Source organism: Heterocephalus glaber, unplaced genomic scaffold (genome assembly GCF_053883595.1).
Source record: "Heterocephalus glaber isolate CG9 unplaced genomic scaffold, H.glaber_assembly_v1.0 deba00000621, whole genome shotgun sequence".
Taxonomy (NCBI): Eukaryota; Metazoa; Chordata; class Mammalia; order Rodentia; family Bathyergidae; genus Heterocephalus; species Heterocephalus glaber.
This window is the reverse complement of record NW_028258153.1, coordinates 26,410,019-26,434,491: the sequence shown is the minus strand read 5'-3', so window position 1 is coordinate 26,434,491 and position 24,473 is coordinate 26,410,019. Positions and strand designations below refer to the sequence as shown.

General features: G+C 40.0%; 1 protein-coding gene across 18 annotated transcripts in view; it reads left to right on the top strand.

The window, feature by feature from the left end:
• Positions 1-24,473, top strand: part of Dgki (diacylglycerol kinase iota) — a 460,530-nt gene that overhangs the window by 95,852 nt on the left and 340,205 nt on the right. The window contains exon 1 of one of the 18 annotated variants that reach the window (XM_087206303.1): positions 13,379-13,442. The exons of the other annotated variants lie outside the window; for them this stretch is intronic. The gene's annotated coding sequence lies outside the window, so the exon portion shown is untranslated. Of the gene's footprint in view, positions 1-13,378; positions 13,443-24,473 lie in introns of those variants that run through there. 18 annotated transcript variants of the gene reach the window in all.

Genomic DNA, 24,473 nt, shown 5'->3' with positions numbered 1-24,473 from the left:
TATTGATGAGATGCACCGTGTGCGAACAAGGGAAGCTCTCCTATCGCTCAGTTATTAAGGCCTCTGCAGGAAGCAGGTTTATTGGTGATATATGTGTACTAGTGGCTCCCACCACATCCTCAGCTCAGATTCCTTCATGTCAGTTATTGCTGATGACTGGGAAAGGGAGAACTGTTTATTTTGATTAACTGTGCCATGCTGGGCTCCAGATATCCCTCTTCTGAGAGCCATCAAGACTGGTCTCCTCCCACAAAGGTTCCAGGACTTGTGCACTCACCTATTTAGGAACTGAACCCGGACTCATGCCTTTTCCTTTACATTTCCAGGATTTTCTAGTTTGCTGCTTTGTTTGCAGACCCCAACACTTAGACTCTATCCAGTTTCTGGGACCCTGAGATATAATGATTTGTACAGTGAATAGAATTGATTGTGTACCTTCCTATAGTTTCAGTCCACCCTCTTCCTTCTCTGTTATCCTCTGGGTCATGTCCGAAGAGAGTGTAGGAGACATTGCCCTTCCCATGGCCTGCACAACTTTCTTAGCTCCACTGTTGGTGGAGATTTGGGGGAAGTTGGAATTATCTTAGGGGATGATTAGCTACAGAATTTTTCACACTAGACTTACGGTTTGTTTGGCAATTTAGTGCTTTCCAACTTAAGATAGTTCTGGTCGATTTGATTCCAGTTTGCTCCGTATGTGAGTAACCAAGCAAAAGATCTAAATCTAGTCAGAGGAGTAATTTTTAAGCCAAAAAATTTCACTTTCCTCTGTTCCTTCCCCCTTTTCTCTGCCCACAAACTAAAGGCAATCATCTTAATGTTATACTTGAAAATTAGGGTTGGGTGTGAAGGTGCACCCTTAATCTAACCTTTGCTGTGGCTGCTTTATTTAGTAAACTCTTAGTGGGAAGTCTTGAGGGAGGTCTTTGATTTTTATAACGTTTCCATTTGTATTTTTTTTTCTCTCCCCTCTCCTCCTCCTCCTCCTCCTCCTCTCCCTCCTTCTTTTTGATACTGGTAAGAAAAGAATTAATGTGATAAAAGCCTGGAGACCTCATTTTATTCTTCCTCTTTGTACTTGCATGGTCTAACCATGTTCCTAATTTATACTCCATGTAGGTAAGGATGACATGTTTAATACATTTAACTGTGTGAGAGAATGTGTATAGAAATTTAGAAATGCCCGAGAGCAAAAATGAAGAAATATAGTACCTAAAACCTATAGAGAAAAATACTTAATTGGAGGAATTAGGTGAAACATTTTAAAGTATGTGTTGTTTGAGTTGCTATACTGCATCTGTCAAGTAAGACTAAAAATTCTGGCATGGGTGATATTTTAAATTTTGATCCCAAATGGAGCAGTGTGTCTTCTGAGGCTTCACCTCTTTATAGAAGCGCCTGGCACAGGCTTGGGAAACCAGCTCTCCCATGGACCCGGGGGAAGCTGCTACCTTCATTTCTGTTTCTGCCTCTGCCATTCTGCACTTAAAAGTTGGCAAATGCTGGTCATGTCCTGGGTCTATTTATAGTACCTAAACGCCTAACCACCTTGTTTTTTTCTTAGCATCAGCTAGACATGCTATCAATTATCCATAAGGTGAATGACAACACAGGGAGAGTTATTTGAGGCAGGTGCCCTGAGGTGAGAGGTATATGGGGATGGTAGAGGTCACATGGGGACAGCTCCCGATGAAAAGAGTAGAGGAGACCTTCCTTGCAGGGCTAAGATGGTGAGTGACTGCACACAGGTCAGTGGGGAATTCTGAGCTGCCTCTGCCTCTCCAGCTCTGCCCTTCCCACCAGTGTCTCCTTGGGACTTTAAAGCCCATTTGAAAACTCCAAGGATCAGAACCTAAAGAAGGTGATCTTTTCCCATAGGAGGTCACTTTTGTCATTATCTCAGGAGGATGGAACAGTGAGGTCCGTGCCAAGGGATACTGGGGGTAGGGGTAGATGTGCTTAGAGCTGGACACCATCCTCATTTCCTCGGAGAGGGACTGTGATGTAGCTGCTGGAAGATGGGGAAAAAGGCAGGAGTCTCTGGGACCCCACCCCACTGCTTGCCATCCCCACTCCATCAGGGAGGGTCTTACTGGCAGCAGCAGCACCACCATACCTGTCCCAGCTCCAGAGTGGCCTCACCTTCCCCAGAGTCCCCTGGGTTCTCTGCATACTAGACTAGTTTGTTGTTGTTGCTCCTCCTCTTATTCTTCCTCCTCCTAATTGTTGTAGCAGAAACACTGATTGTCCCTTTTTAGTGCCCTTGTTTCCTCTTCTCCCTTATCCACCATTAATTTGGGGCTGCAGGGTGGAGCTGGTGGATTTGCTTTCAGAGTTGATATAACAGTGCTGATGTCCTTTTTGTCCAGATTCCTGGAATTGAATTACTCATGATTAGGGTTGTAGAGGGGACCTCTGTGTTTTATAGCAGCCTTGCAGTAATGGTATCACCATTCCTGGCCACTTCCTCTGTCCACCATGGGCTTTTAGTCTGAAGAGAGAGAGGAATATTGAATTTAAGTCAAAGAAAAGGGGAAGTAAATCAATTAAGCATTCTGTCTGCCTTGCCAGGAGTGAATGGCCTCAGCCTTTACAAACCGCTCAGTTTCGAACTCTTCCCACTTCCCACCAGCTGCTCCTTCTCTGACCCTTTGGCAGTAAAGGGCTCAACTGTTTCTGGGAGCTCTATGCAGCTGATTCCTTGGGGACGGAACGGCATTGTCCTGAAAGATCTTGGACTCCTTGCAAGGTTCCTGACTCTGTGGAGGCCCTGGCTGACTCTTGCCGGGCTTCTGCTGGGAGGCTGGTGCCATCTGCCCAGCTTATCCGCTTTCTAGAATGGTGTCTAGCGCCAGAGAATGTCTGCATCCTGGAGGATCCTGGTGCCATTTAACTGCCTCCAGGTTCCTGGGGATCTGTTTGCAACCTTTGTTATCTTTTGCCAGAGCCACCTGTCCTTTCCTTTCTCTCATTCTTGCTAGTCAGACCACTCAAGTTGAATGTGCTTTATTATTTAGGGACCTCATGGGGAGGAGATGAGATGATTACCTGGAGCACAGAGCAGCCAGCTTTCAGGCGGTGTTATGTATGTGTGTGTTTCGTGCACAAGTAACACATGTGTGCATTTGTTAGTGCTTCTGGCTGTCCAGGAAGGATGAGGGGGGGGTGTAGATCTTTTCTGCACAAGCCGCAGGACCCAAAACAGGGGCACGGTGCCAGTGCCAAATTCCTCAGAGGGCAGGTGAGTAAAAAGGGATCCTTTACTTTTTGTTCTAAGGTATAACAAAAATATGTAGTTTATAAATATTAGGTCATCTTTAAAGACAGATGCTTGTGATCTAAGATCATAATGCCTTCTTGGGGACTGTGGGGCCAGATTTGCTTCTGCTTTTTGGATCATTGACTGAGGTATTCCTGAGCCACAGGAGTTCACCAGCGACAATTCTTCATCATTATTTGCCACCTTTTCCTCTATTCCTCCCAGCTTTTATCATCCAGAGAGAAATATTTTCTTCTTAGAATAAATTTTGGAACTAGCTAGAGTATTTGTTTTATGTTCATTGTAGCAGAATTTGATTCTGGAGCATAGTGACAGATTATATGTAGTTATGCATTTAAATACACAGCCATAAGTGCATTGCATTAAATAAAGTGTTATGACGGGCTGGCAACTGGACATATAAGCCAAACAAGGTTACTTTGGCTTTTCATTGTTATATTATTATTTTTTTTTAATTTGCTCCTTGAGTCTGCATAGGACCAAATGTTTCTCATTGTCACCAACAAAAATGATAAGAAATTGTTCTTATGCTTGCTTTTTTGTTTCAATGTTTAATGAAGAGTTTGGAAAACCAAAGACCATAGAGCAATCTGTTCCACTGCCTGTTTGTGTAAATAAAGTTTTATTGGAATGCAGACTGGCTTAGCTATTTGTTTATTGTGTGTGGTTGTCTCTGTGTTTCCACTGTAGAGTTAACTAATGGTGATACAGACTTCATGATTTATAATATTTAGTTATTTGAACCTTACCAGACATACATTGGCAGCCTCTGATTTAACTTACATTTTTCCTTTAAATACTGCCAAAAGGGCTAAATCAACATGGAATACAGTGTCTTTAGTGGTGGAAAGAATCATTATCTGAACTCAGGAGGTTCCAAACAAATCAGAAAAGCAAGACCTATGATACACTTGAAACACCCATAGAAACATGTATGATACAAATATATGAAAAGATACCCAACAGGTATTTACCAGGCCCCTCCAAGTGCAAAGTAGACTCTCAGATACTATGAAAGATACTCTGGCGAATGGAATATAATCCTATTCCAGAGTGTTACCTGCCCAATAGAAATCTGCTAAAATAGTGAGGGTACCTGATAATGGTTATAGAAAATTGCAGAATTCAAAGGAAGTAAAATGATGTCTAGTGCCTACCCTAGTGAGCTGAAACTTTAAAATAGAAATTAAGAAACTGAGTGCTGAATCCTTGTAACTGAAGGTGATCTTTATCCATAGCTTCCAGATGTCCATTGAAGTAGATCATTGCTTCTGTAGTAGGAAGAGGCTTATTTTTTCAAAAGAAAAGACAGATGAGCTTTAATAAGTTACTTGGCATGCTACTCAGACTTGTAACAGACTCGAAGATGCTTCATTTCAGGCTTTATATAGGTATAAAAATATGATTAGGACCAAAATTAGCCAGGAACTAGAAGTGACTTTTTACAGATCGTCTATTAATACCCTGCTCATTTTACAGCTGAAAGAAACTTGGGTCAAGAGATCTAGTGAGTTGCATAAGATTGTCTCTGGAAACCAGGACTTCTAAGGTCCTGGTTTCACCAAATTCACCAAATTCCACATACTTTTCTAATTTTCACATCAGATTCTCTGTGTGTGGAGGGTGTCTTGTCAGACTTCTCAGCATGAAATCTTTTGTGACCATAAAGACCTTTGTTAGCAGATCAGTCCTTCCCTGGTTCCCTGCAGGCCCCTAGGTCACAGCGGTGATAGTAAAGTATAGATAGAGTGGCTTAGGACTGAGTCTTCTCTACACTGTCTTGTTAGACTGCTAACTGGGGGTAGGCGTTCTGCTGGATACAGATACTGACTGATACCTAGAATGTTCACAGTAGAGGTTTTTGTTTTGTTTTGATATTTGGAGGGAGGTGGGTGACAGTGGGTAGATGGAAAAATGGCCCATTGGTAGGGTGAGGAATGATGTTCTTAAGCTTCTTCTAACTCCTGTAACTAAGGGCACAGCTCCATCGTTACCTATGTCTGGAAGCAGGACTTGGGGCACACCACTTGCAGTTCTGTGGTGACTTTTATTCACTGCATATTAATTCCCACATGTAAAAGTGTTTTCAGTGGGCCCAATTCCAGAAGAGGACATAATGATGTAGAGCCCATCTCTTACAGCTCTTACAGATCTGACATTAGCAGATGAACAATTAGGGTGGAATTTAGCTAACCTTGGGCCCCAATTTCTCATCAGCAAAGCTATGAATTTGGATTAATCTTTAATACCCTTTTAGACTCCAACATCCAGTCTATAAAGTTTCCCATTTCTAGAGTCTTCCCACTCCCTCCATTTCCACATTCTCCGCCTACCGCTGATTATCTGCTGTCTTCAGCTAAGGTAGTGAAAACAGCCAGGATTTCTTAGGTAGCCAAAAAGAAGTTTGAGCGAGACAGGGAAAAAGAAATAAGAATTCTGTAGAGCCTGGATAGCAAACACAAGCCCACTGGGAAGTGGCCACTCACTGGTACTTGTGGCCTGAGATTACCAGTGGTTTGCTTGGAGAATTTGTGGGTCCAGGCACCAGTGTGGACTTTAACGTCATCTATGTCTGCAAGAACAGCCTAGGAGAGGGCTGAGATCTCCCCTAGTCCTCACCTCTTTCAGCTTTCTCCTCTTGGAGTCTTTATCAGATTTTGGAAACAGAAATAGCAGCTGTTTTATGTTTTGGAAAAGCAGATGGTGGAGGAACTGTTTGAGTTCATCTTAAGTGAAATGAAGAATCTGGTTTTGCCAGTCTATTGATAATAGAAAGCTAAAGCTTGAAGATTTCAAGCTAAAGTTTGAAAGAAAAGGTGATTAAATTTTAAATATTTGATGATCATTCAGTGAATGTGACAACCATTCATTCCAATTTCAAACATTGCATTCTGTTCTCTCCATAGATAATCTGGTAGTCATAACCTGCACATGAGCATTTGGTTCAAAAAATATAATCACTGGTTGCTGTTATTGTTTACAAGGCATGGTACTAAATTATCTTGTCATCCAACTCAGTTTTTATCATTATCTCTTAGGTAATTTTATTGGAAGAAGAAACCAGTAACTTAAAAATCATGAAAAGGTGAATAATAATTCCAGTTATAAATTCCTGCCATTACCTGGTGTCTTTATACATCCTCTCTCAATCATGACTAATATTTTTCTAAAGATGTTAAGAATAATGGGATCAAGATTTTCTTGGTGAGATAAGCCAGAAATAGTGTGTTTAAGATGAATTTCTGATAGCATATAAAGCATAAAAAATAGACAATACAAAAAATAGAGAAGAATATTAAAGTCCCCTTTGGCTCCCTCTTTCCCAAAAAATAACCCTAGGATGTAAGAAGTCTGTGAGGGCAGTGATACTGTCTATTTTATGCTTTGTGTCTAATGACAAAAAGTGATTGGCATGTAGTAGACAATAAACATTTGTGGAATGGATAGCTGAACATTTTGTGTATTTCAAGTCTTTTCCTTTCTGGATAGTGATGCATTGTTTAATGACTGGGCTATGTTCTGAGAAATGAGACAGTAGGAGATTTCATTGTGTGGATGTCTTAGAGTGTACTTTCCACAAATCTGGAAGGCAGAACTTACTACATACCTATATGGAGTAGCTACCATCACATATGTAGTCTGTTACTAACCAAAATGTCTTTATGTGACCCATGACTGTGCATTGCCTGGATGTTATATAAACATGATTACATTTACAACTTTAAATGATAGTTTTTATTTTGGTTTTATGTTCCTCCTGTTTTACTTCAACCATGGATGATATAGATTCAGAAGTTCTTAGAGGGATCAGAAGATAATACAATGAAAATAGCATTATATGTGAAGTGATTTAAAACGTTTTATTTATATTTCAACTCACTGACTAGGAAAAATTTCCTTTTAGGCCTTGGTTCATCATTGGAAAAAGGATCAACACTTAGATACAGAGTTGATGTTCAGTGGTGACAGTAACAATAAGGTGTGTTACTATAGGTAGCATTCTTAGTTACTAGAGTCAGAAGAGCTTGAACTTCAATCTTTTCTCCCACAGTACTAGATTATGTGACCTTGGGCAAATGTCTTACATTGTGTAAGCCCTTTTCTTTGTCTATACAATGTGTTTGCATTTCCCAGGACAAGCTAGCTACAGTATGTTGCCACAACAAATAAACTCTGGGATCTAATTGGTTTAGCACAACAGAAGAGTGTTGCTTGCTCATGCAAAACCTTAATCAAATCTGGATGGTGGGTTGGTGGTGGAGGCCTTGGGTACCTTCTTTCTATGATGCTGCCATCCTACCTCAACATGTGACCTTAAATGTCTTTGTAGCAAAGTAAAAGAAATCTTGGCAATGAACACTAACACCCACTGCCTTGACGTTGAAGTTCCACGTTAGAAATCTTTGCACATTTCATTGTCTATATTTATGCACACACAAGTACAGGGGCTGTGCATCAAATTTTTGTATGCTTAGGGAGAAGAGACCCACAAATGGGTAAGCACCAGTAGTTTTAGCAACAGAGGTTAATAATAGTAACTTCAACAAGCACTGATATAATACAAAGCTTTACCAGCCTTTGATAAAAATACAGGATTATGCTTGCATTTTTAACCCTAAATTATTACAAGTCCCCTAGCCAAACTGCTAGAAATAAAATTTCTCCCAAACATCTCTTGATGGTTTTGAGAAATTCCCAGGGTCCTGCCTCTGGAATAGCTCTGAAGAGATGTTTAGTTTCTCTACTTTGGTTCTGTCATCCTGTCTGTCGATTGACTTCTGGGCTTTAAAGAGGCTCTTTCTGGGGTGCCCCGTCCCTTCTTTCATGGGTGGCCACTGCCAAATGCCCTATCTGGTGTTCTTCCTAGCTCCCTTCAGGACGACCACTGGGAGATCTAGTTCATAAGAACATACTGAATTATTGAGGAAAAAGCAAGCTAAACTTACGGAATCATTTAGCATTGTTCCTAGACTTGTTTAGACTCCCAGACCCTCAGATGTGAACCCAACTACAGAGTCTCCTTCATTGCTTGCTCTGGCTCAGCTACATCTCCTCCTCACCAAGGGATCATTCAAGCCTCTACATGCCTCAGAGCCTGGATCCAAGTGGTTTGCCCTGTTTCCAGGCATTTTAAAAAAACCTCCAGGATTACTTCTTCCCAGTAAGAAATTCATTTTGCCCCAGCAGAGATTTCAGTGTGAGTTGGCCCGAGTCCCTGAAAATATAATGCACTACTTGCCAGTACATTACTCCGGATCTGGATTATTTGAGCCCTGTCAAGACTAGGTCACCTTTTGTGCTCTTTCTTCCAGTAGTTGAGAGGGAAGATAGGGCTTTGACTTTCTTCTGAGAGTCCAGGCTCAGCCTCCACCTCCCAAAAGCAAGTGCCTGGGCACCTCAAACACAGTATCTCAGAAACAATCCAGAATGCCAAGGAGGCGTGACCCTAAATCAAACTGCAACACAACAGCAATATAAAGCCAAAAGCTGCTTCTGCATACCCGGTTTGGTAATATAGCCAGTCTCCATTTTAAATAGATAACTTCTTATGTTGGTTTTAAGCATTGAGACTGGTTTCTTCTTTGGATTCAGGTTTCCTGAGGAAAATAGGGGAGTATGTACTATCTTCCATCCACATGCAGAAAAGGCTGACCGAAGTAATCCTTTCCATTACACAGGCTACTTCTACTCCCACACAGAAAAATTGTACTTTATGAAATAGAAACCCACAGATAGATGTTTTCACAGCTTCACAATCTAAAGGCGTTTCCTACCAGAACTCCCTTACATTAGTTATTTTGATTGTAATGAAACAGCCTTAGATTTTCCAATTCTTTACCTTTCCATATTTTATTTTATGTAGTTAACTATTATCTACAAAATGTTGCTCCTGCTGCGACTGCTGGGATCTCTCCTGTTTTACTCACTCACACACTTAATTTTTTCCTTTCCAGCTTCAATTTTTCCTGACTTACTGTCTTTCTTGCTGTCACACTGAGTAAAATCTAGGCTATTCATACTCTTAGGCATTTGTTCTAGTGAGTGCATGTTTGTGGTTGGGGTATTCAGTCTTATCATGTAGGTCTGAACATGCCTCTGCCTTGGAAATGTGCTCTTAGGGTCCACATGGTCTGTGTGGGAAGCCCTGTGTGTCCATGGGGGAGAGTGGAAGTGATGCCAGCTCCCATCCCGGCTGTGGCCGTGGATCCCAAAGTGGATCCCTGGCACTGCTGTCAAGATGGCGCTATTTCTGCCCAGGGCAACTCTGATATTTTCTGGTGCTGCTCCCATGGCAGGGGGTGCCCAAACTAGAAAGGATTTGAAAGTTCTAATTCTTCTTTCCCTTTTGGATGCAATAGCTCACCCACTGGTGCCAGAGCTGACAGAATTGGAATGGCAGTAGGTGGGTGAGGCGGGTGGGGATGGCAGTCATCAGTTAGGGAACAATCTTGGAGCCAAAGAAATGCCTGTGGCATATGAGAACAGCATGAGTTTGTCTCTTTGCCTCCTTGGAAGGAGGTACACTATAAATCTGACTCAACTCAGGAACTATTTGTGGGAGATCATTATTGAAGAGTAGATATTCGAGTTTTCAATTAGTACTGGTTTGGCGAGAGGGACGTAGGGCCACTAAATACTTGCTGATCGTGGATAAATCTTCTCTGGCCACCCATGAGGTATATATAAAGATTTTTGACAGGAATCTTTAAAAGAATCAAGATTACATTTATGCACTGTGTTTTTGGTCACAAACATAGAGCTTTGTGAATAGATAGCAGCCCCTGCGCTTTGCAGCTTTGCTAGAATCAAGAGCTTATATTCATGTTAACTCTTAATGGTGTTTTTCCAAATCACTTGCTTTTGTGAATTCCTGAAATTGGAATGAGCAGCTGAATTTGTTGAGGTAGTTATTTCAACTAGTTTCTCCCTCTAGGCCCAGGATGGAGCCTCATTCTCAGTGGTTAAAATAGAAATTTGGATACAGGTGGTCATGTTTGGCAAACAGATTTCTGTGCTGATTTTGCATCTGTCTGTTGTTTAGTCTTATTCAGACACAAACGCCTCTTGGAACAAGGCATCATGCATTCTGATAAAATCTTTTGGCAGAAACCACAATATCTCCCTGATCCGCACAGGAAGGAGTCAACGTACAAAGGGACACGATATACTGAGAATCAGCAGGTGGGGTAAGACAGAAGGAACCTTGTGGGATTGACATTCTTTCTCCAGTGTAGGTAATGTTTCTCATATACCCTAGTCCAAACCTCTGTGCTTCCCTTGCCCCTCTGCATTTTCTCCAAGTATCTCAGATGTCAGGTTTCTGTAAAGAGGCATTTGTGAAACTGTGTTGGGATGAATACTAGCTCTGATGTTTATATACAGAACAGCATGTCCAGGTTTAGCACATTTATCGTCTACTAATTAAAATAAAAAGTCTTTCCAGCAAAACCTTGCACAGCATAGCACCTGCTGGACCACTTTGCTTTTTTCAGCATTTCTGGTTGGGTGGAAAGGCAAGAAAAGAGAACCAAATGACTCTCGGCAATGACGATGTCTCACTCTGAGACAAGTGTGCAGTCTGGCCTCTGTAGCTGTGGGTTCTACATCCATGGATTCAGCCAACCACAGATCAAAAAAATTGTAAAGAGTGCATCTGTACTGAACATATGCACTTTTTCTTGACATTATTTCTTGAACAATATAGTACAACTAATTACATAGTACTTACATTATATTGGGTTTATAGTAATCTAGAGATGATTTATAGTATATGGGAGGTGTGCATGGATTATATGCATACACAGTGCCATTTTATATAAGGAAATTGAGCATCTGGGGGATCTTTAACCCAAGTGGGTGCTAGAATCATCCTCCTGCAGATATTGGAGGACAATTGTGTTTTTCTAACTCTCAAAATGACCCCCCCCCAGTGAAGATTTATTAACTTCTCTTTTATAGTTGAGAAAATTGAAGCCCATTTGCCCACTTATTCAGTGTTACAGAACTAGGGTTTGATCCAGAGTCACTTCAAAAGCTCATTTTACTTCTGATCCTTTAGCTGCCCTAAAAACAGGGTACGCAGGGTACTGTCAGTTTTTTATGGGAACAGCCTCATTCTTCATGGAGTTAGTTTATGTTGGAAGATTATTTAAAATTAGAGTCATAGTCTAAGTATTTTCACTAATAATTCATAGATGCTTTCCAGAGATGTTTCCTTGATTAAATATTTGCACAACTTTTGAACAGACTGATAAAACAAGCCTGCTCCTGGCTGTGTGTGTGTGTGTGTGTGTGTGTGTGCACCCACATGCGTGTCTATGTGTGTGTTGGGAGGAGGTTGGGTAGAAGTACTGGATGTATCTGAATAACTTCTAGTCTCCATTTCTTGCAGTGAGACATTCTCTGATTTTCTATTTGTGAGATAGGCAGGAGTGATTGTGGAAATTCCCTGGAGACAGCTTGCCAACTGCACCCTGTACACCTGCCATTGCGGACCTGCTTTGTTAGGGACCAAAGTGGAGCCATGGGCAGTCAGGGTGCCAGCCCCAGGGAGTTTCTTATGGGCCTGACATCAAGTATCTTGCTGGGGAAAGTGCTCACCTGTGACAGCTTGAATTCATGTTAAGAAATCCTGATTCAGTCTCTTTTTTGCCAAGAATGGTATGAATACAATCCAGAATGAGAGAGGAAGCTGGTCTTTCATTTAAAATTAACAAACCAAAATATTTTCAATTTATTTCTTGAGAATGTAGATTTCTGCAGTGTGTTCTTCAGGGTCCACTAACAGAATCTGTGCTTCACTTTTTCTGAAACTAAATTTCTGGATCCTGCTGTATAGGTTGATGGAGGGGAAACACCTGGCTTTGACTTGCTTTGAAATGCTGCTCGAGCTTGCTTTTCATTTGTACTCCAAGATGAGCACTGATTGAGATTCTTTGTTACAGTCAAATGCTTCTCCTTGGAGTTATGGGAGAATCACTGGGCAACTGTGGAAGGAATAATTCGACTTGGTGTAGTCCTCACTGAGCAGAGAGAGACGTTAGTTTCAGGCTTCTCTTAACTGCCAATTGAATCTGCAAATGGCAAAAATAGCCTGGAAGGCAGATGGTCACTCTCATGTGCTCTGTTGACAAATAGGAAAAACAGGAGGGAATCAGGAGACATGTGGACAAAAATAACTCTCTCAGGACAGTCTGAGGAATAAAAGCTGCTGTGAGGACCTAGTGTACACACTTGTGTAGCACCTTTTTCTTCTGCCAAACCTTTTCATAGCTGCTCTATCATTGGCCATCCTGATCACCTTGTATGTGAAGTGATGGTTTCTGTTCTCCCATTGGAAGGGGCGAGGTATTCAAGCAGCCTGTGGGAAATGAGCAAACTGGGGCTGGAGTTCCCAGAGAGGCCCTGCCTGAGTCCCAAGGGATACTCCCGGACCTCCAGGCCTAGCCAAATTTTCTAAGCAGATTACACTGCAATTTTGAGAAAGCCAGAAGAGCCTAAGCTTTTCTTATTTAGAGTTTTCTCTAAATAGGAGAGGCTTAGGCTTCATTTTGTTTGACTTTTCATTTTAAAGATGTGGAAAATGCGATCCAGAAAGGGGTGACTTTCATAGTTAACAAATAGTTACAGTGCCCTAGCTAGTCTAAAGAATACCTGATTTGAATACTTAAAAAGGTGCCTGAGGAGAATACAGCCCTTAGCAAGCACATGCCTTGGTAAACTGAGACCCCCCCTCCCTCAAAGGAAGAGATGGATTTTGTGTTAGTTTTGGATTGCCATAACAGAATACCATAGACTGGTGTTATGGTTAAACATGAAGTGTTCCATAAAGACTCATTTATTGAGCACTTTGCTCCCAGGCAGCAGTTTTTAGAGGTGGAGCCTAGAAAGGCAACTGGATCTTGATGTAGTAGTCTCATTAATGTATTAATTTGTTGATGAGTCATAGCTGAATGGGCTATTAGGAATTGGAGGATGTAGGTCCCTGGGGGCTTGCCTTTGAAGGGTATATTTCGTCCTCAGCTCACTCTTCTCTCTGACTTTTCCTTGCTCTCTTTACTTTCTGGTTGCCAAGAGTTGAGCAGCTTTCTTCCACCACTTCCTTCCACCATGATGTTTCTGTCTTGGAGCCAGCCAACCATGGACTGAAACATCTAAAATGGTAAGCTTAGATAAACCTTTCCTTCTTTAAATTGTGTATGGCAGGTATTTGGTCACAGCAATGCAAAACCGACCAATATAAGTGGGCAAGTTTTAAAGAAAATAAATTAATTTCTTACAGTTTTGAAGGTTGGAAAGTCTAATATCAAAGTGCTGGCACTTAGTGAGTTCTTTGCTGCTGTGTGTCATCCCATCACAGAAAATGACAGAGCAAATGAGTGCAAAGCAGGGCTGAAGTTGCTTTTATAACAAAGCCACTCTGTGACAATGACATTAATCATTAATGACATTAGTCACTAGGGCTCCACCTTAAGTACCTTTTTAATGTCCCCCCTCTCCACAGTGCTGCCTATATTGCAAACTGAGTTTCCAACAGGTGAACTTTGGAAACACTTTCAAACCACCGCACCCTCCTTTCTGGTGACTTAGAGAGCTGTGCGTGAGCTGCATTTCAGTTCCTGATTCCTCTGTTTGTGATCCACAAACTGCACTGTATGAAGTGGCTCTGCATGGTTTTTGTGGTTCATTTAAAACAGATTTGGATGGGAAACACTACCAGGTGAGTTTTCCATTAGGTAGATGAGACTGTCCATATGTCTACTAATTGCCTTCATTTACGGCAAACCAATCAGATCTGAGGGATGATGGTGAACCTGTGTTTTCTTTTTTAAGGTTATGGGCATGAATAATTAGGATGAAACTAGACCTGCATGTGGTGGTTTGACTGATGATGGTATTTTAAAATTTGTAGCAAAAAAGAGAGAGTTAATAAAAGTCTGCCAAACTTGAAGATGAGTAGGCATTGAATGGAATATGAAAAGGAAAGGAGGAAAAACACCCACCTTCTCTGTGTATTAAAAGTAAGTGTTCACATGACACAGGGGTGGCTAGTTTGAAGAATGATTTTCTAAGCACAGAAAAATACAGAGGAAATATCCTCTGGTGGCTAGAATTTGAATGGACAAAGTCAGGCTGGTGTCCTGGTTAATGCCTAAAGCTTATAAAGAGACCTTTTATTAACCACCAGATTGCTACAGATGCTTTTTAATATAGCATTTGATATTGAAAGGTAAATATCACTACACCATTGGGAAATAATGAATAATTATTTAGTAGTGAAAATAGTCCTATTTTATAGTGACAAGTCCTTCTTGTAAATGCTGTTCAAGTAGCCAAAAGTGCTCCTTTGTATAATTCATTACAATTGGAATTTAAGTATTATTTGTAGGTATGCATTGGATATATGTCTTCCAGAAGATCAGAATTGGCGTAGCACAGTAGTGAAAGATCTGGGCTTTGAGGTTTGATTTAAAATTCCAATTTTGTCACTTAGCAGCTATAAAACACTTAATTACTTAAATTACTTAATATCTTTGTACTTCATCTTGCATCTATTAAATGGTAATAAACATAGCACATCTTCCTTCCATCTTTTCTTAATTTCTTTCTTTCTTACCCCCGCCCCTCTCTCTTTCCCTCAGGATTAAACCCAAGACTTTCACAATGATCATTCCTAGACCTTTTTTTTTTTTTTTTTTTTTTTTTTGATATAGAGTCTCATTAAGTCATTAAGTTGCTGACACTGGACTAGAACTTGCAAACCTCCTGTCTCATCTTCCTACAGTCTTGAAGTTATGGATGTGTACCACTGCATCTGGCTAGAACATATTTTATAGGCTTGTGTACTGGTTACATTAAATAGCTGTATTAATCAGACTAATTGGATATATTAAAAGAATTAATCCATTTACATAGCTAAGCAGTGTTTCTAGAACGTGGAGGCCCTTAAAGATGTTGGTTGTGGGCCGAGGATTTAGCTCAGTGGTTCTGCCGCCTGCCTCGCAAGCGTAAGGTCCCAAGTTTGATCCCCGGTACCAAAAAAAAAGTTGGTTGTTATTGTTGATAGGCAGAAGGACTGTTTCTTTTATCCCTGGTGTTTTATACAGAGCTTGGGATGCATAGATAAACAGAAAATATTGTTGACTTAATGAATGGTCCCATGTCTTCATAGCTCAAGCATGGTGATGCCTCAGATTGAGCATTGTGTTATGTATGAAATTAAGTCTCTAGTGACCATGGCTCTTCTTCATTCGGTATAGCATTTCTATTCTGCCACCCTTCATTTAACTCCAAACTGATCTGCTTTTAATAAAGAGAATTATCTATAGGAGACATTGGCTCTTAGCTTCCTAAAAATTGAATTAAAATTTAGAAGCATTTTAACATACAAGAGCCACATAAGGTGTTAGGAACTAGGGCATGTGGTTTGGGGTGGTCTCTAGTGACCAGGGGACTAAATGAGGAATTTTGGGTTCCGGTGCCAAGTCTACCAGAGATACTCATTGACTTATCTCTTTTCATAAAATGAAATAATTAACCTCATGAACTTAAAGGTTTTTTCTTGCATTCATATTTTATGATACTAACATTTTAGTTCTTTCTATTAATTCCTTAAATGCACTGATACAGATATGCTTTTATATTGTCAATAGAATGCAGACTCAGTTTCTGCAAATAGGGTTTCTTTATTTTGCAAGGACCTTTTCTGTTGAAAGAAATGCTTCCATGAATATTTCCTGTGAAAGAATCTTTCCTAATGCAAATAATTATCATCTAATATCTCTGCTTTGAAAATGTGCTTGTACAGTTTTGCTATGTTTTTTTTTCTTAAACTGAGGCACATCTGAATATTTTCAAGTAAAATTAACCCCATTTGGTTTGTTGACACAGGCCCCATGTGGGACCTAAGTCTTTTGGGGATTTAAACACTATCAGGTTTCATGTCATCCAATTGTGGTTAGTACCTATAGGTTTTAGTCCAACTTTTCAAAATCTACTAGCTTTGATTTTTAGGAGTTGGTTCCAAGATTGCTCCAGCTTCTGTCTCAACCTGACTTATAAGAGATAAAAAAAAACCAAACTATCACTAATGATATGAGAACAGATATTAGAAAAAGTGGATGGATTGCTATCTATTTTTGTGATCCATAAGAACTCTGATTAATTTAATCAGTTCTGTATCAAATGTTGAGGCCCTGAAACATGGTCTTGATTGACAAAATCTATTTCCTCCTCATACTCTTCCAGGTCTCTTGGAAGCTAGGGGTTTCTGATTGAATTATTCTATTTTTGTAACATGCAGAAGATCCCAGATGGTCAATTTCAAGTGCCCTGTGCTTCCAGTATTTTTCCTAGATGTTTGTTTTGCTTAGGACAAGTAGGATGCAATTTGCGGGATTGTTATTTGACGTTCTTATATAAGCAAGATTTAAATGCTTTCTCATGAAACTTTATTTTAGAAGTTGAATGTATTGATTGCTAGGCACTTCAATGTATTCTTTCATTTATTCTTCACAACAACTTGAGGAGGTAAGAACTACTATTAATCTCATTTTGCTATTGTAAAATAAGCCACAGAGGGACTAAATTACTTGTCTACTGCTACACAACTAGCAAGAGGTTGATCCAGGTCTAAAATGCATTTTCCAAAACCCTGCCTTACCTTTACAATACACTGTTGCATAGGCAGACCTAGGATGATGGGAATTCCTTGCTAAATAAGAGTCCACCAAGAAAATGTATACACACTTCAGCAGTTTGCCCCACTAATAAATATCTGGAAGCTAATGGCCACCTCTTTGAGCACTTCTTGTAATTGTAGAGATGAAAGGTAACTAGTATTAATCTCATAATGTTTCAGTAAATTTAGTATTAAGATATTTATACAAGTTTTTCTTTTCCTGATGTAAACATTTTTTTGTATACATCAGGATTCTGTATATTATCTTTTAAATGTTGGAAATAGTTTTTTTATATTGGTAGCCTTCATACTGGTCAGGCTACAAAATCTTTCCAGACATTTATGAAAAGATTAGAGACAAATGAATGACATCTCTGAATTTTTCCTTTGGTTTTTCTTAGAAGAAGTTAAAATGAGCTGAGGCAAGGAGGGGAGGAGACATCTTTGTGGAGAAATGAGACAAACACCTGTTCACTGTTCTGGGGCCCCTTTGTATACATATGGGCTGTGGATGGGGCCTCGTGTGCAGTGCTCAGGCCACAGTGCTTCTGTCCTTATCAGCTACTCTGCTCTGTTCCACCGTCTCTGGGTAGGGCGGCAGAGTCCAGATGAACACTCAGTGTCGCTGAGAGTGTGTTGCCCCCAACACAGATGCTCCGCCTCGACTCCTGTTTCTAGTGACTTTCTTGGGAATTGTTTTCCTTCTCTGTTTCTGGGTCTTGGATGGGCCCACTCTGGAATGCCCTAAGTGGTGTCTTTAAATTTAGAAGACTGAGAGTTTGCTTCCTTTGTTCCCAGAATTCTTCTGAGCTTCTTATGCAGTCAGGTTCACTTTCTTAAAGTAACTGTTTTTTTTTTTTTTTACATAGTTATTTCCTAATCCCATAAAATTAGCTTGCTCTTTAATGGACAGTTCAATACTTCAAATGATATCTTTGCATCACCAAGAAAACTTTATTGTATGTAAATTAGTTATTTTTTATTTTTAGAGGAGAAAGCTGTCTGCCTCATTATCTGCTTCAGATGTGCTGTGACTATGGAGGCAACTGCTGGGACACGGTTCAGGGCCCTAGGGGTAGGAAAGAGCTGTTTGGCTGGACATGAAGAATAATTCCTGATCTGAGTCCTGCAAGATAAGTAAGATTTAACCGTGTACAGAGAGGGTTTTCAAGTAAAAACATAGGATAAGCAAAACAAGAGAAAAAGCAAAAATAACCGATGGTTTGTAAAGCAAAATAGTGTGATACCACCGAAGCAGAAAGTATAAGGCAGGGAGGAGCAGAAGACAACTTTGAAAATAGAGATAGAAGTCCTAAAATACAATGCCAAGGAGATTGGAATATATTTTAGGCAACCAGGGACATCGTTGGGGTTTTAAATGGGCCAGATGTATTTTCCCTATGGATAACTGTAGTTGTAGTCTAAAGGACAGTTTCAGAGGCAGAAGCTAGAGTGGAGAGAGGGAGACCAACGGCAGGATATTAACATAGTATGATGCGAAATGAGAAAGGATCCACGCTGGGGAGAAGAAATTATATAGGAAGGCACCTGGAAAAGATTATTGCTGATGTGCAAAAAAAGGAGAATAATAAACAAATACTTATTGATAACACAAGGCACTCTAAAGGTCTTGGGGTCTAGAAGTCTGGAATTCTAACAATCTAGAGAATGGCCACTAGGTCTCTCCTTGTGAGTTAGTTATCTAGTGTTGTGTAGGAAATTTCCCCAAAACTAAGTGGCTAGAGACTGCACTGACTATCTCACAGTTCTGTGGGTGAAGAATTCAGGTGTGAATGGACTGCAGAGCCCTGGCTCAAGATCCTCATGAGATTGCACTGAAGCTGTTGGCTACAGCTGCAGTCATCTCAAAATGCACCTGGGTCTAGAGAATCTGCTTTCAAGGTGGTAGGGTGGGCATAGGTGCCTTGACATAGTAGCCTCTCCACAGAACTACGTCATAAGGTGGCAGCTTGTTCTTCCCAGGGGAAGTAATCCAAGATATGTACCAAAAAACATGCAAAATGAAAATTAGTCTTTAAAAAATCTGCTGCATTCTGTTTGGAGCAGAGTCAGCAGTATGAGAGCTAGTAAGTCCAGCTAGAACTAAAGAGAAGGAATTCCACAATAGCATGAACACCGGGAGACAGGGAGTGTGTGTGTGTTGTGGATATTTAATACAGGGTTGAGGGAGGCCACTTGGAGATACAGCTGTTAAATCATAAATGATGTGGGCTGGTGGACGCGAAGAAGGATACTTTTCATGTCTATCTTCACTTAGGAGCAATGTCTGAAACTTTACCAATAGGCAAAGGCGTGGTACTTAGGAAGGTTTGGAACAAATATTATAGTAGGCACAGTGGGCAGGGATGACTTGAACAGTTTGCATCATTCAAACTGGTGCCTCTCTATTTCCAGAAGAATGTTTAAGACTTACGTATATTTAGCTATGGAAAGAAATTAGTGGTTTTAGGTAGTTAGGGCTATAGGCACTAAGGTTGCTATGGAGAAGGCATCCACAAGACTTAGACAATGTTGAACACTCTTGTAGGGTAATTGTTAGAGACTCTGATTTGATTATTTTACTCTAGCAAATATGTTTTATGCAAAATACTCAGGCATTGCAAATCAGTCAAGGTTTAAAATGCCCCTGGATTATGTACTAGAGCCCTTTGAGACAGATTTTGCCACATGGGCAAACCCAATTCAATACATCTTCATTGAACACCTATAGGGTTCTTTGGTAGAAATGGTATACAGAATATATACTTACAAATATCTATTGAAAAGTGATTATACATACCACTATGAAACTCAATTCCTATTTGGTCTACAAGCTAGTATTTTACATAACTGGTATCAGCATAGTAATTGCTACATAGGAAAATAAGTCGATGTTACAGATGACAGAATTACAGGTTTTCTCAAGGACTATGAGTGAATGAATTTTACAGTATTATTGGAAGGTGGAAAGTTTTACTAAGACATAGATGCATTGATATGAATTAAACTTTGCTGCATAAACATGCATATATTCCTTTAGAGGTTCTCAGCCGTATAAGAGCTGAGCAATTATAGAGGAATCTTGACCATGCAGGGTATAGATATGGATGTGGGTTTTTATTTGGGAGACCTGAAGCTCTGGGATTAATTCCATCAGATTATTGAGGATGGATTTCACCAAGCTCCAAACAGAAAGTCTGTGGTTATGTTCACCCTGTAATGGGACCAGATTTAGGAAGTTGAGAAATCAAACATTTTGGGGATCAGCAAGCTCCAGAAATCAAGGTTAGGCAAGGCAAGGCAACACTGCAAGGAGAAATATAAGTCAAGATAACAGTCTTGCCATCAGAATACAGATAGGGTCTTGATTTGAGGAGGAAAATAAATGTTTGTTTTATGGTTTCTCTTAAGGTTGGATGTTTACTAGGCATTGCGGTGTGGAGGATATAATGATGCTGGTGATGACTGTCATGCTAATGACAGTAGCTGCCATTTGTTGGGAACCAAGAACTCTTAATTCAACAAAGAGTTTTAGTACCTATACTGTCCTTCAAGTGCAGAGGAAACAAGGATAAAATAGACAAAGTCCTTGTTCTCATGGAGCTTATGTTTAAGTGGTAGCAGACAAATAATACATAGGCAAATAGATAGCAACTTAGGGGATACCGAGCCCTTTAAAAAACAGAGTGAAGCAGAGTGAATGGCAGATGGCTGGGAAAAGGGTAAATGTTTCTTGTAAAATCTTCAGGAAAGCCTGGCACTGTGAATAGATACAATATTAGCATGGGGACAAGGCTGGCAAGTTTGGGAACAATGTCTTAAACAGTGTAGGGCAATTGTAAGGGTCTGAGACTAAGGAAGTGCTTGGTAAGTACAAGGAATAGCAAGGATGCCAGTGTGGTGGAGGTAGAACAGGCTTGTAGAGAGCCTTTGCTTATAGCCATGCTGTGGGTTTTGCCTTTTCATCTAAACAGGAAGCCACTGGAGGCTGCTCTGAGTTTTCTGAGATTTTATTTATTTATTTATTAGTACTGGGAATCGAACTCAAGTCCTTGCACTTGCGCAGCAGGCAGCGAAATCCACTGAGCTAAATCCCCGGCCCCTTTCTGAGACTTTATACCTGCATTATTCTCACCAGACTTGTGTGAGATAAACAATGTACTGTCCACATTTTGTTTTAATGAGGAAATTGAGACATAGGGAGCTTTAGTGTCTTGCCCAAACTACCATTGAAGTTTTAGAATGAATCTTTAACCCAAGCGAATTTTAGAGCATGTACACCTTATGTAGCAAACAGATGCAGAACATTTTGAGGGGATGTTAGATATGCCCATATCTTCATCATGGTCATAGTTCTGTGTATATATATATATATATATATATATATATATATATGCATCAAAGTGTATATTTTAAATATATGTGGCTTTTTGTGTCAATTAAACCTCAGAAACTTTTCAAAAAAATGGTTTAAAAAATGTGAAGGGGGAGGGCTGGGGATTTAGCTCAGTGGCACCGTCCCTGCCTTTTAAGGTCCTGAGTTCGATCCCCTGGTACCACCAAAAAAAAAAAAAAAAAAAAGTAAAGGAGAACTTGAAGGAGTTTAAAGCAGACAAAGATGTTCATATTTTGCAAAAGATGGAGATGAAGTGGAGATCTGTTAGAGAGCCAACAAAAAAATCCAGGTAATTACTGATCAGGAACCAAAGCAAAGTAGTGTAGGGAGAAGAGAGGACCTAGACTGTAAAATTGGCTGATTTTACAGAAAGACTCAGAGGCTGATTAGGATGAAGAGGGAGAGAAAGAAGGAGTCATGAATGACTGCCACATTGGATTTGGTGAGAAGTGAGCTATGGTCCCATGAACCAAAATACAAAATTCTGGAAGACCAACAAGTTCTGAGAGGAAACAGTGGCATTTCTAGACATGTTGAGGTTGGGGTGGGATACAGCAAAAGGCAGTCTCCTGTAGGAAGCTTCTGGTTTAAAGCAAAAGCGTGGGAGTCAGTGTGTGTGTGGTTTTAGAAGCTCAGAGAAGAGGTAGAGGATACATCTCTGGAGAGTAGTGATATTTAGCATTATATATAGTGAAAAGAAAATTTGGCATGCATTCTGCCCCATGCTTCCTTCCATGCTTGTGGAGAACACTATGTATCAACCACAGCACTCTTTCCTTTAGAAGTCTCTCACACAGTGTTTCCAGAGCCACTGCATTTGATCATTGTAAGTAAGCAAGATGAATCCTCTTTTTCAGCCCTGCCTTAAGCTGTGGACATAAAGCTGTTAAGAAGATGAAGAAGTACTTTAAAATGTTAGCAGAGACCCAGGAGATAATCAGGACTTGGAAGCTAAGAACATTTCAAGAATAAGAAAGCAGCCAGCACAAATTTTAATCCTAGAAAAACTGAAACATGTACATTGAATTTAGCTTTTAGAAGGTTAATGATGGCCTTGTTGGGACTCAAGTTTGTGACATGAGAGGGCAGAGGTCAGATTATAGTGGATCCATGCATGAAAGGAAGGACTGTTCTTTTCAGATGCTCAGCTCCCAAAGGGAGAAGAAGGTATCTTACTGAAATAGCCTGTATTATTTTTGTAAATGTCTTCCCAAATCAAAGGATCATACTAGCTTTTGAAGATTGTCACATTTATTTCTTGTATACAGAAAAGTCCTTGGAACCCTTTTTGTTAGGAAACCTGTGCACAAGGCAGATGTCCTTATTTGGAGTAGTATCTGGGTCTGAATTTTAGGAGTAACTACTTTAGTGTTAGTGCCAACCAGTGTGAATTCCCAAGTACTGGTCTGCCAGCCAGCACCTGCCAGGCCATCCTGGAACAGGTGCTCATGGTACAAAGAAAACTAGGGGTCCTATCAAAGCACCATTGTATCCTGAGATAGCCTTTTCTCCTATTTGTGCTAAATATATTGACCTTGTATCGGTAGATGACATTTTTTTCTTTAAAATGGCTTAATTAGCAAAATGAAAACAATTTGGCAGTGATCTAAACCATCCTATTCTTTCAGTGATTGCAATTTCTTACAAACAGCCATAATTTTTTTAATCTTTTATTTTCTCTGTGCTAGAATTAATTTGGACAAAATGAACTAACTAGACCAATGAGATCACTGTTAATCTTAGGAGCCACAGGCTAACCTCCAAGACCTTCAAAGGATGTGAGATTATCTTGATAATCTTGGGAACAAGATTATTCTTCCTGGAATTAAATTTCAAAATCATTCATTACAGAAAAATGAACAAAGTCACCATAACCATACAGACTGGCTTCCCTGGCAGACAGATTCAACTTTAACAGGATTAAAAATATTAATACATCTAATGAAAGACTATGCCAATGAACAATGAAGTTGATTAGTCATGGCAACTAGGAGAAGATAGTGGGACACAGCTTGGTGATAACCATCTGAGCATGGATTAGACAAGAAGGAACCTTGGTCAGAGGTGGCCGAGGGATATTTGGGGTGCACTGGCAGGGACCAGGGGATGCAGCGGGTGAGAAAGTCCAGGCTCTGTGAGCCGGATGCTTGCCCTGATATCTGCTGCCTTCCACTCTTCATTGCTTACTGCTTTCATTTGGCTTTCTACATAGGAAGAGAATGGAGTAATGCTGGCAAGAGGAGGTGAGAAAGTACAGCTTCTTCTGCAGATTCAAAATTGAAGCCCCAGTGAGGATCATTTCTCTGTAGAAATTCATAAACTGGCATTTGGGATTTGTCCTGCACTCTGGGCTCTAAGAAGGATTCTTATTGTGCTGACTAGTTCTGACTTCTGATCCTGTGGGTTAAAGGCTGATTGAGACTTTTGTGACTTTTGCCAGAAGGACTTTGAGCTGGTGGCTCTTCCCAGGTGGGGATAAACTTTGATATTGTCACTGTTTTGCAACACATTGTGACTTGCCATAATTTTGCTTTAGGTTTTCACCCAAAGTACCATTTTAAGGGAAACATTATATTAATAGCATGTTTTTGACCAGGCATTCCCCAAAAAAACATGTTCAATAATTTTTGACATTTTTCACTAGGCAATTTTGAGTCAGTTCAACATTTTTTCTTTGTTCTTTACTCCAGACATTTGTAAATTGTTTATTCATGTAATTTTGTTCACAAAGTTTTGCATAATCTTGTGATGATGATCCTCAATCCATTTCTGGATTCTTTGTTCTGCTTTCTTAATTTTCCTCTGATTGATTGTGTTATGAGCACTTGAAAGAGGTTGGCAGAGAAGAGCATAATCATAGTAAGATAGTTCCCTACACTCCCAGTTCTGACTGCAAACAAAATTTTCTGTTTGAAATTTTTGCTATGAAAAACTACATGGACTTTTCCTCATGATTGATGAATTAATTTACTACTAAATCTCAAAGCTGTTAATATAACAATGAGCATCTAGGAGATTTTTTTTAAAAAATCAGTCATTTTTAAATCAGTCAAATGTTTTATGTACATTTTCAAATTTTCATGAATTTATAAACATTTTGGTTTTAGTCATTTGAG